The sequence below is a fragment of the Sparus aurata genome, chromosome 11, assembly GCF_900880675.1.
Source record: "Sparus aurata chromosome 11, fSpaAur1.1, whole genome shotgun sequence".
NCBI lineage: Eukaryota > Metazoa > Chordata > Actinopteri > Spariformes > Sparidae > Sparus > Sparus aurata.
This window is the reverse complement of record NC_044197.1, coordinates 23,912,540-23,927,428: the sequence shown is the minus strand read 5'-3', so window position 1 is coordinate 23,927,428 and position 14,889 is coordinate 23,912,540. Positions and strand designations below refer to the sequence as shown.

The following is a 14,889-nucleotide window of genomic DNA, read 5'->3' as shown; positions in this document are numbered from 1 at the left end:
TCCGCTGACGTGATATAGCTCGCCTGAGTCATCATCTAATCGCACCACTCTCATACCGTCAGTGGTTGGAACAACTCCAATCTGTAAAAGTTGCATCAGGTCTCTTCCTAACAGGTTGATGGGGCACTCTGGTGAGATTACAACTGGAGCTTTGATCGTTCTCCCTGACTCATAGTCCTGTATATACAGCGGTTTAGAGACACGGTTCATGGATATAGCTCCGTTGGCTGATTTAACCCATATTACGCTGTTAGAGGCGGCCAGCCTTGGGACTTTGTTTCTGAGGACAGTTTTACACGCTCCTGTGTCACACAAGAAAACAATATTTTTACCATTTACTCTAAGGGTAATCTCGGGTTTAGTTGTCATAGCGCTAAAAACTTCCCAAGCATTGTACACGTTCACCATCATCTCATCAGCGGGGTCCGGAGATGGTGCGGGCTTGGGGGCAGTTGGTGGTCATTTCAAACTATCCCAGTCATTTGGGGCTGATTGATTGTCAGGCCTTCTGTCTCCCCGCCCTGATTTACCTCTTTGGTTACCCCTGAAGCTACCCCTGTAGCCTCCCCGGCCAGATCTACATTCCCTGGACCAATGTCCACGTTTCCCACATCGATGACACGCATTGGGGTCTGTGCTCTCAGAACGTCGGTCACCCGCATTTGGTCTCCCTCCCCCACGCTCTCTGCCTCTGCCCCGTATTCTATAACCTCCTTCAGGTTTGCCAGTGAGGAAGGTTTCGCACTCTTCGTTATCGGAGTCATTATGGTAGTAAACATCACTATCGTCTTTACTTTTAGTCCTTTTTGTGTCCACCTGTTTACAGGCGTGTCTAACCCATTGCATCGTATCTGGGATGCTAGCGGTATCTAGCCCTATATAACGTTTTCGCACCCAGGCGGCTACGCCTGGCTGGAGTCCGTTTATTATAGCTAGTTTGAGCTGTTGTTGGTAAGCACTTTTTTTGGTCCTCATCATGAGTACTGCCGCTGTTAGCCCGGAAAACGTTTTCCATTCGGGCTTTAAAATCATCGGGGACTCCGCCGGGTTTTTGTTTAACTGCGGCGATGTGGGCATAATCTGCTCTCTTGGTGAACGTTGTTTTAATGCGGCCGAATAAAGCGTCGAGGTTATCTTTATAGCCCCCCGTCAGAGTACCGTCTTCGGGATAAGAATATATTGTTCCGTCGTCAGCTCGGCCTGTATAATTCCCTTTAACCTTTGCCCATTTTCTACCTAGAGCCGACTGTATTGCCTCCCCAGCTTCATGCCCATTTAGTCTGTAAGAGTGGATGAGGTCAGTCATATTTTTTACCCATTCTTCGGGGTCTTCTTCGGGGCTTGGGATGCCGGCTACGACGTTTGCAGCCTCCTGCAGAGTCCAGGGCCTAAATACATACATAGTTGGTCTCTGCCCGTTGGCTGTATTGGGATTCGGAACCTGAATCATAGGGTAGGTTTCATATGGAGATTCTGGCCCGAGCCTGTATCGGATTGGAGTTTGTAAAGTCTCTCTTTTTCGAGTTGAGTGGATTCTTTAGAATCTGTTTTCTTGGCTGCAGCCTTCAACTTATCTTTTGGATATAATGTTTCAACCGGGGGTGCTGAGGTCTCAGGGGAGTCAGTCTGTACCGCATGACTGGGCTCTCCGCCTACAGCTGCATGTTGAGTCGGAGAAGGAGGTGTTGAAGGTGAAAGTGGAGGGGGTGAGTAGGGAGGGGAAAAGGTTCCCCCCACCACTGTTTCATTATCTTCTTTTCGTACAAACTGTACCTTGGCATCTTTATTTTTCTGCCTTTCCTGCTTTTTTGTATTCACGTTCTGTTTCCTTTTCTCCGCCTCTTCGAGCCACTTTTTAGCGTTTCTTAATTCATCCATTCGCTTATCTTTTTTTCTACCATGTTTAGCGACTACGCTCGCTTCTAAACGTGAGACCAGCTCTTTTAATTCTTCTACTCTAAGTCGACTCTAAGTCGACCATATTTTTTTTCCCATTTTTTTAGATACTGTACACTGTGTGGATGGAGTTGCTGCATGAACTTCTCATCACCCGAGGCCTCTTGGTCCTTTTTGGACCCACAACTGTTATTACAGTTACCCATTTTTATTAGATGTCGTACTATTCCTTACAATATTGTTCCTAGGCCTTTTTACCTCATAGGCTTTTTTACCTCACTCTGTATAGCGTTTTTCAGTGTTTAGCGCCCATGGTCTACTTCAACAGGCCACTGATTTACGTTGACACCGTTAAGGTTTCGGTCAGTGATGCTGCTTCAACTCATGGGATACTACACATCACTATTTAGTTTTTAGCCTATTTTATTCCCTTGTGGTCCTTCAGCGCCACTTATTCTACTCGGGATATTTCAGCATAACCATGCTCAAGGGTTATTTCAGCATAACCATGCTCAAGGGTTATTTCAGCATAATCATGCTCAGTATACTCACTTTATCTGCAGTCCGGTCTGGTATGTCTGTCCGGATCCCATCAATCCAGCCCTGTTCAGTTGGAGGGGACGTGCGGAGAATTCACGGAGAATTCACTCCCCCGGGCTTTCCTTCAGGCCACCTGTTGTGGTCCTGGCCGTCGACGGGCTTCGGTGTGTTGTCCTCCTTCTGGCAGAGCTGGGTATGTTGGGATCCGGGTCACTGCACCAAGAAATGTTGGGTTTAACACTGAATGAAACAATCACAAACAGACACGGACTCAGAGTTTGTCTTTCTTTGCAAAGGGGAAGCACGGAGGTCAGCACTGTGAGTCTGACCATCAGCGTTCCAACGAGTTCTTCCCCATGCACATCTTTTATTGTCATACATTTGGGCGTGATCGCATATGATTGGTTCTTACAAGATAACAAGTTGCAGAGTGTTGCTATGCAAGATTCAGGCACATATACATTTCTGTGGTTAATGAGGTGTAACGTAACGTTCCCACCTTCTTTGTTTCAGGCATGTTCTGTGCTTTGCACGACATAAATACATACATAGACAGTTGTTATTCACACATAAACAGTATAGCTTCACCCAGTGGTTGAACAGCAAGACGCTGTTCCTCATAGTATTTGTCCACTCAGGTGACCTTGTAGCTTTCTGCTGACAGAGCAAGAATGTTGATTAAATACAAAAGCTATGCGAGAAACTGATAATATCTTGGTTACATTTTTCCAACAGGGTCTCTGGGGATCAGAGGAAGTGTTTGTTTATTCAGCTGCAAATCACATGATGGGAAAGTTTGGGTTTCTGGAGATCAGAGGAAGGATGTGTTTATTCAGCTGCATATCAGATGAAGGGAAAGTTTGGTTTCTGGAGATCAGATGATGGGGGAGTTTGGGTCTCTGGAGATCAGAGGAAGTGTTTCTTTATTCAGCCGCAAATCACATGACGGGAAATTTTGGTGTCTGGAGATCAGAGGAAGTGCTTGTTAATTCAGCCACATATCACATGACGGGGGAATTTGGGTCTCTGGAGATCAGATGATGGGAAAGTTTGGGTCTCTGGAGATCACATGACTGGGGAATTTGGGTCTCTGGAGATCAGATGATGGGAAAGTTTGGTCTCTGGTGATCAGATGAAGGGGGAATTTGGGTCTCTGGAGATCAAAGGAAGGATTTGATTAATACATTGTTCAGCTATACACCTGTTGTTCGGCATGGTGATGTCACCCACTTTAAAGGGCAAATCCATGCAATAATGACCTTCCTGCCTGCTAATGGACTTCTCCATGATCTCCATAAACCTCAGATCCTCCCTCCTGCCTTTCCTCCATGATTTTTTCAAGTCCTGGTTATACTGGGAGACCAACAGCTCCTCCAGTCTGATGATTGATATCCTATTAGCATATATGGTCGAACAGCTTCTCTAACAACCATTGTTGCCCCTCAATATCTTTCAGGTGTTCCCATCTTTCGACATCTCGCTGAGTTGGAATGTTGTTCTTTGACACAGGGATTGTTTCCTGTGTGAATGTCTCTGGGAGCTCCACAAATTGGTTGCTGTCCAACCTTGATACCTCCAGTCCTGTAAGAATCTGGCTTTCCACCACCCTTTCTTGGCCCATGGTGCGCAACATATACGAGTCTTTGTGCCCTGTAAATTCAACTTCTTCATGCAACTGGTGGTACAAAAGGTTGCTGTACTTCCAGGGTCTAAGAAGGCATAGGTCTCTAGCACCTTATCTCCTTTCACAGACTTCAACTGTACAGGAATGATGGAAAGAGTACAATCTTGGTCTCCGGCCCCAGTACAACCACCTGTTTGCAGAGAGACAAGTGCACTACTCACTGGTGTTTCTTGAGGTTTGCTGCCTTTATCCTTATTATGGATTGTTACGTGTGTCGGCCGTGTGTTCTGCCCTGCTGTTTTTCTCTCTCCATCTCCCTCTGTTTCAGGTAGCACCCTCCTCCCTCTTCACCTGAGCACACCTGAGAGCAATTGGTGCTCTAGAGTGGGGGAGGTGATAAAATAGCAGAGAGTGCAGGAGCAAGGGGGCGAGCACACACAGCAGCAGCACACCTGTGAGGAGGATTTCTCCCCTCACTCTCTTGCCCCGTTGTTCTGGACAGGTTTGGTGGAAACCTCCATGCTCCTCTGGTGCTGGGGTTTTTGTTGGGTTAGTTTGTTTTCCTTTTTGGGCTGGAGATTGCCGGTAGTTCAGTTATCTCGTCTCTTTTGTTTTAGGCTTAGTTTTCCTTTAGGTAGTTTAGGGGAAGGTGTGGGAACGACGGCTCACTGCGCAGCTGGTCCCACATCCTCTCATCTTTTGTTCTTTTTGGCCGGCATCTTCAGCCCTCTTTTGTTTGCTGTTGGGTTTTCTTTTGAGAAATGTACAATAAAGTTTGTTTAACGGTTTACACTGAGTGTGGCGTCCTTAATATGTTGCTTCCTCCAACCCCTTTGAGCCTAGTGCTAAGATTATCATAATGGAGGCCGTAACTTGGACATGCAGAATAGTTGGGTGCTTTAGATTGCATTCATCACATGATAGACGATTTCTGCATTCTTTGCTCATGTGGCCAACCTTCAAACATCCAAAACAGATTCCTTTATCTTTCAGAAACTCAATTTTCTCCCTTTGAGGAATTTTCTTTAGTTGTGAACATGTGAATAGCAGATGTGGCTCTTTACAATAAGGGCAGACTTCTGATGACAGCTCTTTAGATGTTAGGGGCTGCCTTTGCATTTTATACACTGTGGGCTTGGGAGGTGCAGTGTGATTGGTAGCTGTAATGGTTGTTGCAAAACTACTTCCTTTGATGCTGCTCCTGGTTAGCGGCTTGCTCCTGATAACAGGCTTTGTTAATGTACTTGGACATGAATCTGAAATATCACCAAAGAGTGGGTGAGACAAGATCTTGACTCTATTCTCCAGAAAGTTCACCATATCAGGAAATGTGGCTCTGTAGCTTAGTCGTTCTTGAATGTCACAGGCTGCAGACCTCCATCTTTCCCTTAATTTGTATGGCCACTTCATCATGACATTCCGCATGTTTGATGGGATATTCAACTCCTCCATGTATTGTATCTCAGTCATAGCATTGCAGCATCCTCTGAGGAACAGAGCAAATTCATTCATCGCCTGAACATCTTCTGCCTTAACAACAGGCCATGCAAATATTTTGTCCAAGTAGGCTGTTGCTATCTGGTATTCATTGCCGAAGTGTTCTTTCAAAAGGCCTTTTGCTCTTTGATAACCTTGTTGTGGTGTCATATGAAGACAACTTCTCACCAGTTCTCTGGGCTGCCCCCTGGTGTATTGCTCTAAAAAATACAAACAGTCTTGATAACTGCCGGTCTTCTCTTCAACACAATGTTCAAAGGTCCTAATAAATGAAGTACATTGCAATGGATCACCATCAAAAATTGTTATTTCTCTTTGTGGCAAAGTAGCTGACATTTGTTGTTGCGCAAGCATTGTGGTGATTTCATTTTGCTTTTGCATGATTCGACAAATGACATTGTGCTCAGAAGCTTTTTGCACTGGTGACTGTCCATTTTGAAACCTGTACAGATGTTGTTCCTGTGCAGCTATTGACCTGAGGGGTGCAGCAGTACAGGTTGTGAGAACATTTTGAGGTTTGTGCATTATTGTGGTTGTATGGAGCATTTCAGTGTTTGGTTCCAACTGTGGCCTGAGTGATTTTTCCATTGCTATTGAGGTGCCATATTTGATTTGGTCCTGTGGTTGTGTTTGCACTTTCACATCTTGCTTCAAAGAGACAGGTGGCGCTGTTGGGCTTTGATCCAAAGACATAATTTTTCCTTTGGCACAAATTCATTTGCATTTGGGTTGAATTCCAGTTTTTGCTCTTTAAGTCCTTTGCTCACAGAAGAGTTCATTCCATTTGAACTGAACTTTCCTCTGACATCACTGCCTTCCAGCACAGAGAGTCTTGCAGCAGCAGCAGCTTTTTGTGCATCAATGTCCAGCTGCTCTTTAGCTTTCCTCAGTTTGTCACTTTCCTGTCGTAGTTTCTCCTCTTGTGCCTCAAGTTCAAGTCACATTTGCAGAGCAGCAGCTTTCTCCATTAAAGCTGCTTTCTCAGCCTTTGCCTTTAAGCATGCAGATGAAGTACTAGACATGGCTGATCTAGAATGGCTTAACCCTCTTAATGTATTTCCATTTCACCCCACAGAGGGTTACAGTGACCCTCCAGGACAATGGCAGTGACAGGGCTGGTGTCTCATCACCGTAGTGCCGCCTAGTGACTATACACAGTATTGCAGCAGTAAATCCACTATGATTGTAGAAGGCAGAGGGTCACAGTGACCCACCAGGACAATGTTAGTGCAGCAGGGGCAGGGCTGGTGTCTCACCACTGTAGCGCCATCTAGAGCAGGTTGTTGATGTTGAACAGATGGCTCAAAGCTACATGTGCCGCTCAATCGGTGAACTTTATTGACAATTTTAACATTTTCTGGGAACGCAGACACCTCTTTAAGGCAGATGGATTCTGCCTTAACAAGTCAGGAGTAAGGTTGTTAACCTCCAACATATTCTACTCTGTGCACCACACACCAGTTCCTCCCTTCAAGGACACCAGGCAAAACAAACTAAAACAACTGATAAGACAGCCCTTGGAAGGAGAAATACTTGTGCCTGAGATAAGCTTCAAACAGACAAGTCAGCTGTGCCAGGAGGAGGAGTCCTTGCTGCCATCTTCGCTCCGCAAGGAGGAGTCCCCCCCAGTCGCAACAAGAGGGAACATCCACTCTCCACCAACCCCAACCAACTCTCCGCCCTCTCCAGCCAGCCTCAGCCTCAGCCTCTCCCCCTCTTCCCCCCTCCTTGATTTCACGGATGAGATGAAAAAGCTGGTCAATGTTGGACTCAGACTCACACCCCGCCCAAATCTGCCACGCTTGAAACCACCATCGCCAAAACGTCATCGTGCCCCTCCGCCCCCTCTGAATAATCTTTGGCCTCTACAGTCTGAAAACAGCGAAGTACATCCTGTCCATGCTGACAGTACAATTAACGCTTACTGATATGTACCGGGTCCGGGCTATGAAGTTGATATCACTACTGTTTTCCCCCGAGAAAAGCCAGGGCCCCCTGGAGTTCAGGCTGCCTCCTCAATTCCTGTGCTTACAGGTAATAGAAAAAATGGGAATTTGTTGAGAAACAGGAAATGCGGGACTAAATCTGCCAATCCATTCAATTTAGCTCCCATTCCTCGTCAGCCACTAACTGTCGCAAAAAACTGCACAGTTGGTTTTGATACTGTAACTGTAGCTCTATTAAACATCAGATCTCTAGCAGGAAAATCTTTTTTAATACATGACTTTATCATCAAACACAATCTTACTTTTATGTTTTTAACTGAAACTTGGTTAGACCAGGATAACAGTGCAGCTGTTCACATTGAATCAAGTCCTCCAAATTTCTCTTTCATAAGTGAAACTAGAATGCATAAAAAAGGAGGAGGTGTTAGTATTTTGTTTAATGAGTTACTCAAATGCAAGCAGATGTTTTATGGAAGTTTTACTTCTTTTGAATATGTTGCTCTTCAGGTAAACTCATCTTCTCGAGCTATATTTCTAAACATCTACAGGCCACCTAAATACTGCACATATTTCTTTGATGACCTTGTTGAGTTACTATCTCTTATCTGCACTGACTTTGATTGTGTGTTAATTGTTGGTGACTTTAACATCCATGTCGACAAGCCTGAGGACAGATGGACTAAAGAACTGTGCTGTGTCCTTGATAACTTTGGACTCACTCAGCATGTGACACAACCCACACACAACAGGGGCCACATCCTGGACTTAGTTATCTCAAAGGGTCTGAACATTTCTAAGGTTCTGGTATCTGATGTCGCTCTCTCCGACCATTACTGTGTTTTCTTTGAGAGTGATATATCAGTGCACACAAATGTTCAAACTCAGGTTGTCTCAAAGCGATACATCACTGAAAACACTGGTGACATATTCATTGATGCTTTCTCTTCCACACCACCCCTCTCTAGGTTCTCTGTCAATGACCTTGTACTTCATTTCAATTCCAAAATTACAAATGTCATGAATGCCATTGCACCCACTAAAGTGAAGGTGGTCTCTGGTAAGAAAAAATCTCCTTGGAGAAACGCCACGCTTGTCAAGATGGAAAAAAAGGGAATGTCGAAAAGCTGAGCGCAGGTGGCGAAAAACAAATCTCCAGGTTCATTTTGACATTTATAAAGAGAGACTTTACATTTTTAATTTAGAATTAAAAAAGTCAAGGCAGTCCTTCTTCTCAGACATTATCACCAAGAACAAAAATAATGCTCGTGCCTTGTTTGCTACTGTCGACAGGTTAACAAACCCTCCTGTGCCAGTAGCAGCTGAACATCTGTCTACCAGGGCCTGTAATGAATTTGCATCATTCTTCACTGCCAAAATTCAGAACATTAGACAAGCGGTCATTGCCACTCTACCAGGTACTGGAGGTGTGTTGTCGTTTTGTCCACCTAAACCCAACTCTAATACCCTGACACAATTTGATCCAATTAATGACAAAAACCTTCAAGACATTATACAGCATTTGAAGTCTTCCTCCTGCAGCCTGGATATTTTACCAGCAGGGTTCTTCAAAAAAGTTTCAGACTGCATGATTCCAGACCTGCTACAGATTGTTAACACATCTCTTCTCTCAGGTGTCTTCCCCCAAGCCATTAAGACAGCAGTCATTAAACCACTCCTGAAGAAGAGAACTCTAGACACATTAGTAATGAATAACTATAGGCCCATTTCAAACCTCCCAATTTTAAGTAAAATAATTGAAAAAGCTGTCTTTCAACAGCTGAACAATTACTTAATAATAAATGGCTGTTTTGATGCTTTCCAATCAGGATTTCGACCACATCACAGCACTGAGACGGCCCTCGTTAAGGTCTTCAACGACATTCATTCAAACACAGACAGCGGAAAAATCTCAGTCTTAGTATTACTGGATCTCAGTGCTGCGTTTGACACAGTCGACCATAATATACTACTGGACCGACTGGAAAACTGGGTTGGACTCTCTGGTACAAAACTAAAGTGGTTTAAATCTTATCTAAATGAGAGAGATTACTTTGTGTCTATTGGTGACTACACATCTGAACAGATGAAAATGACAAGCGGAGTACCCCAGGGCTCCATTCTGGGGCCTCTACTATTCAACATTTACATGCTCCCTCTAGCTCAAATAATGGAAAACAATGAAATTTGCTACCATAGTTATGCAGATGACACACAAATTTACATAACCATATCACCAGGGGACTATAATCCCATACATACCCTGAGTAGATGCATTGAACAAATCAATGATTGGATGTGTCAGAGTTTTCTTCAGTTAAACAAAGATAAGACTGAAATAATTGTTTTTGGATCCAAGGAAGAACGACTTAAGGTCTCTGCTCAGCTTCAGTCTGTAATGTTGAAAACTACAGACCAAGTCAGAAACCTTGGTGTGACTGTGGACTCAGACATGAATTTCAGCAGCCATATTAAGACAGTTACAAAGTCAGCCTACTATCACCTTAAGAATATATCCAGGATAAGAGGGCTTATGTCTCGGCAGGATTTGGAGAAACTTGTTCACGCATTTATCTTCAGCAGACTTGACTACTGTAATGGTGTCCTTACAGGACTCCCTAAAAACTCCATCAGACAGCTGCAGCTGATTCAGAACGCTGCTGCTCGAGTCCTAACAAGAACCAAAAAAGTAGATCACATCACTCCAGTTCTTAGATCTTTACACTGGCTTCCTGTCTATCAAAGAATAGATTTCAAAGTCCTGTTGTTGGTTTATAAAGCATTGAATGGTTTCGGGCCAAAATACATTTCTGATCTGCTGCCGCGTTATGAACCATCCAGACCTCTGAGATCGTCAGGTACCGGTCTGCTTTCAGTCCCCAGAGTCAGAAGTAAACATGGAGAAGCAGCTTTCAGTTACTATGCGCCACATATTTGGAACAAACTCCCTGAAAATTGCAGGTCTGCTCCAACACTCACCTCTTTTAAATCAAGACTTAAAACATATTTTTTTGCCACTGCTTTTAACTGAAGTCTTTGAACTGCATTATTACTCTGAGTTTTTTTTTTTTTTTTTTTTTTTTTTTTTCATAATGCAATTTTTAATGTCTTTTAAATGAAATGTTTGTCTTTTAATGTAATTTGTGTGTGCCTGTAAAGCACTTTGAGTTGCCTTGTGTCTGAATTGTGCTATACAAATAAACTCGCCTTGCCTTGCCTTGCCTAGAGACTGTACACAGTATTGCAGCAGTAAATCCACTATGATTGTAGAAGGCAGAGGGTCACAGTGACCCCCCCAGGACAACGCTAGTGTGGCAGGGGCAGGGCTGGTGTCTTATCATTGTAGCTCCATCTAGAGACTATACACAGTATTGCAGCAGTAAATCTAATATGATTGTAGAAGGAAGGCAGAGGGTCACATTGACCCACCCAGGACAATGCTAATGCGGCTTGGGGCAGCAGGGCTAAGTGTCCACAGAGGGTCACATTGATCCCCACCCAGGACAATGCTAATGCAGCTTGGGGCAGCAGGGCTAGTGTCCACAGAGGGTCACATTGACCCCCACCCAGGACAATGCTAATGCAGCTTGGGGCAGCAGGACTAGTGTCCACAGAGGGTCACATTGACCCCCACCCAGGACAATGCTAATGTGGCAGGGCTGGTGTCTTATCATTGTAGCGCCGCCTAGGGTCTATACACACTATTTCAGTCAGTCAGTCAGTCAGTCAGACATGTCTCCTTCTAGCCTCTCCACCACTAATGTCAGCTCCTAAATTGAAATGTGCACAGGTCGGACAGTATGGCAGTGTACATCCTTTGCATATAAACGTCTTACAACCAGAGCACACAGTCTGTGTTTTACGGTCCTTCTTTGGTGGGCATATCTGACACCTCTTCCTCTTGTTGTGTGTTCCAGGTGGGCTGACAGCTGATGAGGTGGAGGTGTGGTGGTCGTTGTCATGGGCTGCTGCTGCTGCTGCTGCTGCTGCTGCTGCTGCTCTTCTTTTTGTTGTTCTTGTTCCTCTGCAGCCTCCTCATCCTCCTCCTCCTCAAGCCAATCACGACATTTAGCACTACTTCTCTGAACAGCTCTCACGACCGAGGCAGACGCTGCCGTGCGAGGTAGACGCTCCCTTTTTTGGATGAGTGGAGTCACCAGCGCCTTTCCCAGTTGCTCCAGGAACAGCCTCCTTTTGTTTCGTTTACCAGGCAGCCAGCCAGGGTTGATCTCTCGCCATAACACAAAGGCATTGTACGAAGAAACATCGATGATGTTGTGAAAGATGACCAAGGGCCAGCGGGCTGTCATTCTTCTACAGCTGTATGTTCCAATCACCTTATCTAAGTTGTCCACACCTCCTTTGTTGCTGTTGTAGTCTAGAACGATGGCCGGTTTCCTGTCTTTGCGACGGCCAGCGACAACGTCGTCGGGAGCCTCTGTGTGCAACGTGCTCATGAGCATAACGTTCTTGTTTTTCTTTGCCATGTAGAACACCAAAGTGGTGGTGGACGTGACTGCAAACTTTGAGGAGAAGACTTGCCTGTTCTTGGACGCGAGCAGTGCGAGCGGGAGTTCGGGCTTGTTTCTTCTGACCGTACCGACCATGGCGATGTCCCTCTCTAAGAGGCGCTGTCCGAGCTCGTAATAGGTAAAGAAGTTGTCACACGTGACAGTTTTGTTGCCCCCCGTCAGCCCCTCTGTGACATCGAGCACAACCCTCATGCCCTGGTTTTTCTCTGAACCGCCAGCGGTCGGCTTCCCGGTGTAGACTTGCATTTTCCACGCGTAGCTTGACTTTGAGTCACACGCCACCCATATCTTGATTCCATACCTGGCCGGCTTGTTTGGCATATACTGTCAGAAAGGACAACGACCTATTGTGTGTGTGTGTGTGTGTGTGTGTAAGAAAGAGACAAAGGGAAAAAAGAATCAGAATAACAAACCAAATAATTGATATCAAATCACTCACTCACTCACTCACTCACTCACACACACATCAAAAGCATTTATTGTATGCCAACTACTACTACTACTACTACCTCTGCAGGGAGCCAGTTGCTCATCCACTGTTATGTCAGGCCCTGGGTTGTAGAGGTACGGAAGCCGCTCGGCCCATTTATCCCACACCTCTCTTATGGCTGCCAGTTTGTCAGTGGCGCATCTCTCGGGTCTCGACTCGCGATCGTCAAAGCGTAGCTTTTCTCGAGTAAGTGTGAAACACTTTGAGAGGCATGGTGGCACGGAAAATTGCCCTACCGCTCTCCGCGTCCCATAGACTGGCTGCGGCCTCGCCTCGGGACCTGTAGACACCTGCTAAGATTAGCAGCCCTATGTAGGTGCGCAGTTTTCTCCGTACTTTCGGAAACCCTCCAGATTTGTCATTTCTAGCACAATTTTTTCTATCGCCGGTGGGAGAAACATGAGAAATGTTGACACAATGTCGTGGGCATTGGCAACCGCATACGCAGTGGGTCCTGGTGGGTTTGCTTCTGCTGTAGCTGTTGTTCCCCTTCTTCTCCTCCTTCTCTTCCTTATCGTCATATCCAGTGTGCGAAATACCCGTCAATATTCGGGGGGGTCCCAGTCTCCCGGTTGTTGCGCAATACCGATCTAAATTTTCTCAATATGCTGTAGGCCTATAATATTACAATATTTCATGGATGCAAGCTAAGACAATCAGTCTATAGCCTACATAACACACACACACACACACACACACACACACACACACACACACACACACACTCTCACACACACACACACACACACACTTAACAATTTTTGATAATCCGATACACTATAGTATTCGTAAAGTAACACTGACATAGGAGGTTGCATTGGCTAAAGTTGTTTGGAAGCACGTTGTTTAATAACAAGGAGAGGCAAAGTTGTGCATTACGACGCAGATACGACAATAATTGGCACCAATCTGGCGCACTTACAAGAGCAATGAACTGAATAAATGCCAGGTATAGCCTATCGGTGACTGGCACACAATCAGTGCACTTGCAAATGAGAGCCTGCAGTATGACCGATTGTGTGACATTATTTAACGATCCATCTGCAGCAAATACGATCAGACAGACTGAACACATACACAAAGCACATTCGCCGTGCAAACATCTCTCAAATTAAAAAAAGCACCACGGCAGATGCTGACAGACAGCCTACAACAAGCAAAACATTACGGTGGGCTCTCTCTCTCTGTGTCTCTGTATGTATGTATGTATGTCTCTCCCTCTCTCTCTCACACACACACGCACACAATCACTTCAACTTCTCCAACTCCAAGGCTAGGCTGCTTCACTAAGATAACAAACCACAAGGCCTACATAACCATGCAGTATGCCAAAGCCGGAAAGGACACACGCACCGTCACACACACTTATATTATGCACAACAATCAGTTCTATCGTCACAATTCAGTCACTGCAAAGACTGAAAAAATAGCCTCTTACCTTAAGTTAGAATAGACCAAAGATGCCTTGGCTCGACTTCTTGAGGTTGCCGTCCTGGTTTCCAGGAAGAAGAGAGACGATGTCCTGCTTTAATCCAGCTTCTGACAAGTGGAACTGGGTCGAATTCTTTCAGAGGAGGTCAGTTGAGGTCCACAAACAGGAGTGAAGACAGGCTGTCTTCGCGCAACCTGTTGCGCGTCTGGTTGTCCGTGTTATCAACTGCGGAAAAGCCTCGTTCGCACTCAGCTGACGTGGGGAGATACGTGCGACTTGCTATGCACAGTCTTTCCAATGTTTTCCCCGGTGCAGAGCGCTGTAGTTTCCAGTCTCGAAACTGCTCCATGGCCTCCCTGGCTGGTTCTCCGAGCGCTTTCACAAGGCTGTGTACTTCTGGTTCGCCATGCAAAATCAAGTCCTTTTGCTCTCCTGACCAAAAACGTTTGTCAAGAACTTTGAGCATCGAGACCAAATTTGACTCCGGTAATCGCGTAGTTAGAGACGTAATCACTGATTCATAAAACCGAGACCTGTTTATTTTCGCCCTGCTTTCACTCAGCTCTATGCCCTTAAAAAGGCCAGATAAGACGGACTGTTCAGCCTTCTTGGCTGATTTCCCCCCACCAGTCGTCTTTATGGCCGTCAAAACATTGATAGTTTGTTGGATGGCGAGACTTGAATCCACGAGTGACATTTCTCTTTTCTGCAGCTTGAGAGACAGGCTCTGGAGTTGCCAATGTAAAAGGCACAGCACAGGCTGTAGAAAAACCAAAAACAACAAAAAAGATCCTAAACGTGTCAGATGACATTTAGACTCATTTCCCTGTTCGCGTAACAGCACAGGCTTGCCAATGCCAACAGTACAGCGCAGGTTGGATGACCTCGCGTCAGTTGGAACACATAGTGTCGGTCGGATGACCTCGCGTCAGTTG

General features: G+C 45.4%; 1 pseudogene; it reads right to left on the bottom strand.

Annotated features, from left to right (window-relative positions):
• Positions 1-2,560: 2,560 nt before the first annotated feature.
• LOC115591566 (piggyBac transposable element-derived protein 4-like) lies at positions 2,561-13,043 on the bottom strand (annotated as a pseudogene).
• Positions 13,044-14,889: the final 1,846 nt, after the last annotated feature.